At 33.3% G+C, this 5,551-nt stretch overlaps 1 pseudogene; it reads left to right on the top strand.

Annotated features, from left to right (window-relative positions):
- The first annotated feature begins 510 nt into the window (after window positions 1-510).
- On the top strand, window positions 511-4,368 carry LOC117215954 (annotated as a pseudogene).
- The last annotated feature ends 1,183 nt before the right edge of the window (window positions 4,369-5,551 follow it).

Below are 5,551 nucleotides of genomic sequence, written 5' to 3' on the forward strand. Positions count from 1 at the left end.
AAAAATTCTGAATATTCGGATTCTTCTGTTATCGTTTCATCGTATGTTAGCATTATCAGCTCTCGATATCGAATTGACAAACAGAATTTTTCTCATACAAAGTAAGTCACATTAAGTATATGTATATGTATAGTCGAAGCAATGCAATTAAAAATTTTTCCATTTTAATTGGAATTATTTATCACAGACATTTTACCGAGCATTCATTTTATAAATCTTATACATATATATATATACATATATACATACATATATACATATATATATATATATATATATATATATATATATATATATATATATATATATATATATAAAACCAATTTATAATATATATATGAATACACACACACACACACACGCGCGCGCGCGAATATACACACACATATATATATATACAAACAATAGAAATACTTTCGTGTGCTATTATACGTAGTTCGATAGTTTACATTTCACGGGCCCCGTGTTGCACCTGCGTCGGTTTCGTTCCTGTTTCCAACGTATAAGTGTAGCGTCAGTGATTCGCGTGACGCGACGCAACCTTCAACGTTTGTTTTTCTCCGTTTATGCGTTGTGTGTTCGTTTGAATGAAAACGTCGCGAGTGTTGTAACAAAAACCACGGAAAACAGAAGAAGAATACGGGAGCAAAAGAAATTCCAGGCTACAGCAGAATGCCCATTGCCCAACAGGGTTTCGTTCCATGGTATTTCAACGAGGTAAGCTACCTCTTTTAGTACGCTTCAAGGCGCCTCTTTCCAACCAATTAATTTGCGTCCAACACCATTTTAACTTCGTATACTCAGAGAAAATATCGTTCTTTTCTATTTTCTAACTCTGATCTATGTATAAATTTACTGCGACGGGTCATTTCTACGGATTAACGTATCTTATAAAAACGTTGCGTGAAATGTTAATAATATATAAGTCTTGAAACATTTGTACTAATTTCATAGAGGAACGTAGTTGGTACCTTCCGGGTGGCATATTGTATGCTTGTTACATGAACTTTCCAAATATCTTACAGTTAAATGGTTGGATTGTTTACTAGAATAAGCAACACAACATTGTTTTTGATTTATTGTGAATGAATTTATAGAATCATATTATTTTACACATATACACTATCGCGCAAAAGTATCCCAACATTTGATTACTTTTGATATTATGTTATTTAATTGCACAATCAAATTGATAGTATGTGCCGATATATAATGATTACGATCTGTATTATTATCTTATTCCTATGATGTGGTTTTAACATAGGTCGTAACAAAACGGTCAAAAAATTCTTTATTCTCAGACTCTGTAGCCTGTAAGAAACGAATTAATTAATTAAGAATCTCGTTGTAACCTACAGGTTCGGAAAAGGCTGATAGGCTTTGGTCTACGTGGTGGTTGGGAATTTTCATTCGTTTCGAGTTCGCTTAGCTGATAAATAGTGAATGTGCATTTCTTCCAAAATAAAGAAGAAAGCGAAGTCGATAGAAACGTGGGTCAAATTTGAAATCATTTCTCGATTATGTGGAGGTTGATTAAACGCGTTGCTGTATATAGTGATGAGACGAGTTGATATTTGGTGTAGTCAAATGTATTTAAAACTATCGACAGTACTCTTCTAACGATCTCCCTCTAACGAATTTAAATTCGACTTCGGTTGACGGTTGCGCGTAGCGGCGATATTGTTCTGTCCGGAGTTTGTTTATTATCAAGTTTCGTACCTCGAGACGGTATCAATGCCCCGAGGCAAAACAACAACATGAGTTACTCTCGATTCGCATCGTCCTATGACTCATATGCCGCTACAATATGCAATCGAATAAAGTGATAAATAGCTTGCAGATGTTTACGCGTCTCTGAAAATGTTAAAAGATATAACATGTTTAACGCGAAGTATTCGTGATAATATTCGCTGCAATTTGAAATATCTGCGTGCAGTCTCGTAGGTTTTGAATAAAAATTTATCTTTTATCGAAAAATACATACATGTTTTGGCCTATATATAGCTTTGTACTCTTGTAACCTAAAAGAGAAGTCGAAAAAAAGTGATGTTGACTCTTGCAGTAAAAAATTCATTTATGTCAATACTACTTTTAGAAATGCACCAAGAGAAGCAAGACAAATTATTGACGAAACACAGGATAGTCATTTCCGATCCAAAAGAAAAACGCAACTAAAATAATATGTAGATAGCTATTAAGGCAATAAATAATAAAGTCATTGAAATGATCCATCATTTCAAACTAATATCGCTTCTCTTTACTTCAGAACTGCTATAAACATTTTAAATATCATTTATGTCTTGGTTCCCTTGCGAAGTTCTCGAAGAATTCGTCAAATGATGTCATGAACAATATAAATAATCGTAAAAAATCTATATTTGTGTTTAAAAAATAGGCGAATAAAGAGAAATAGGATAATCGAGACCGGTGAAAAAGGATCAACCAACATCCCGCATCTGATACAAGCGGAAGAGAAATCAATTTCTATCATGTCGCACGGCGAACAAGAACGCAAATACGGAATCTTTTGTATAATACTACTCCAAACTCTGTTGAGTCGCAGTAATAATAATAATCGGGTGTTGACTTCTGCTCGTTTTTACTCGAAGTTTGCTCGTTACCTCTTTGAAATTTGGTGGATCGTTTTCTGTCGAAACCCGTTCCATCTGACGTTAAAATCAATAAAAACAATATTACGATAAAGACTTTTATCTCCATTGTTGTCAACTTCCGTCAAGTCTTCGTTTTCTGCTCGCTGGATATAATACGGATTCCCAAAAACTTTCTTCGTATGAAATTTTACTAATGTACATTTATCAAACATTGCACATTTTAAAATAGGTTATCATTATAAGATTAAAAAAAAATAGCTAAAAATATCTTGAAACAAAAGAAACCAATTTTGAAGTTTGTTAGCCCGGAAATGTCATGGTAGGAAGGTATACTTCGATATTACTTTTACTATCGATAGGCGTCGCCGTCGTTGCTGTTATCATATACGAGACACAACAAATCACGAAATTGACAAATCACCGGTGATCTCCTCGAGTCGCAGTTCGAACGTTTCACAAATAAGTTAAAGAATTAAACTTTAGATATAGTGGTAAAATTTATTGTATGAATCCAACAGAGTGATGGTTCAGAGTGTTATAACAAAGAGGTATAGAACGCTGATTTGGGAGACTTCTTGTACTGAGGTTTTAGTCCCTCTGAAGCGGTTATCGTCGGGTGTATATCAGAGGCGCCTATCCGTTGCTATCTGGTTATTTTTTCGATAGCTGTGGCATGTAGGATGTTTTGTCTACTCTATTAGTGCTTCTAAGCGTGTGATACTGTCGACGATTCGCCTGTGCATGATTATACATTGGGTAAACGGATAGCCTGAGTTGGAGTTTTGATGATTAGGATAATCGAAATAATTCATAGCCATGGTAATATTTTAACTAATTTATTTTGTTGTCTTTTATAAGCCACTGCAATGAGAAAAGAATTCCTGAAGCCAAAGAAAATGATACATCCAAATAGCAGAAAGTCTATCGCTATTACGAAAAAAGCCAAAAAGTAAATACAATTACTATTAAATTATGTGATTTTGTTATGTACATTTCATTTATTTTATATGGTTATATAATACTTTTGTGTAATAAAGAAGGAAATGGACAACGTGTTTTGTTTCAGAATATCAAACAGACAGAAGGCAGAAATGTCCTGCTTGATAAAACAGAATTCAATAGGAGAGAAAATATCGTGGATCAGAAACAATATGATTCCAGGCGTGTGTCCCTATACTCCAGAGATAACTGCAAGTTTGTTAGAAACGGAGGTAAAACAAAAATGTATACACATGATGATACAGAGATTGTACATTAAAGATGTGATTAGTTATAGTTCTATATTTGATCCAAAGGTATGTAGCAAGAAATGATGAAGAAATGGAAGAAATTACTATTAAAAGGTCTATAGGTAGCAACAGGAGTAGACAGCATGCTAGGAGGGAACATATAATTAGAGTAGAAAGAACTAGGAGAATATCATACACGTGGAATAGGTAAAGAATTACAGCCAAATTTATTTTCAATATATCCTGATGTACAAACCCTCCTTTATTTTTCAGAAATTTCTGATATTTTAAATGCAACTCAGTGTGAAATGTTATTGAATTGGAATAATGAATTACAGTGTGCGAATAATTTTAAATTTATAAGGTTTGGCGAGAAAGATTTAAAGAAAGTATTAGAGCTAAGAAAAAGAATGAAAATAAGCCATATTAGACTATCCAAATCTCTATTAGCTATGCCTGTAAACAAGAAGAATTTATTCAGCAAGCCAATTGATTTAGATGAAAATAGTGTAATGGAAATAGAATAAATTCTATAGATATGTCTTTTTATCTTTCATCTCTATTTAAAAACAAGAAAACAGAAGAAAAGCGAACAGTTTTTTGTTTGCGAAATGCTAGAAACCGCATTTCGTCTTGCTCTTATCTCCCACGAGAAACAGTCACGTCACAAGATACAAGAGTACGATAGAAGAGAAAAGAAAATGTTCGATTGTGAAATATACAACAAAACTGAAACATGCAGATGAATCACGTGCACGTTATGAATATTCTGCATCGTTCCTCCGCCTTTCCTTCATTTTTTTCGCTAGCTGCTCCATTATTTAAGAACGAAGATATAGTAATTACTCTCAAAGTTGTACATTTCGAAATGGTAGGAAAATCAATAGTACAATGATAAATATACGATTTTAAAAGCTTTTTAGATTTCTTACATACTTAGCATTAATCAAATAGCTTAGTATATAAAAGAGTTTAATTATGTCGCATGTTATAAATGCAGCTGCGTTCGTTACAACAATTCCAATTCCAAGGAATTTCTCTCGAAGATCGCAGTGAAGAATTTGCTTTGTTAAATTATTACTGGTATACTTCGTCAACTTGTGGTATATCGATACAATTTGTCAACCATCACTTTTAATAGCTTCTCGCTAATAAAAACATTTCGTACCTATTTAATAAGATGCAGTATATTCTTAATTATTTAGAAATTTACTTAATGATGTTTAAAAATACGAATATGTTTAAAAATTATAATGTAAATATATATATTTCATTTCATGTTTTACTAATATATCTCTAATTTAGATTAAATATCTGAAACTTGAAAGAAACTTTTAAAACTTTCAATACATCGCATACGTTTCAAATTTAGTGCATAGTTACATATATATATATACGATCGATCTTACTCGATCATCTTACTCGAAGAACAGGGTCTGCGTGTGGCGAGCTACGGGACAGGGACCATTGGAATGTTTACTGTCGAGTGTTACAACTATTTCCTTCTTAAGGAGAGCTATAGAATTATTCCATGCCTTTGTTAGACAAAGCGTTCATCCCGTGACCGCGGCTACGTTCGGCGACTGACTGTCGTCTCGAGCCCAAGCTCATTATCACAACTCTCGAACAATTACAATCGGATTGAATAACTACAATTGTTCAATTACAGCTATAGTAGACTCTAGGTTACAATGTTGCGGGATTATCCAA

The sequence above is a fragment of the Bombus bifarius genome, unplaced genomic scaffold (assembly GCF_011952205.1).
Source record: "Bombus bifarius isolate JDL3187 unplaced genomic scaffold, Bbif_JDL3187 scf7180000009936_frag, whole genome shotgun sequence".
NCBI lineage: Eukaryota > Metazoa > Arthropoda > Insecta > Hymenoptera > Apidae > Bombus > Bombus bifarius.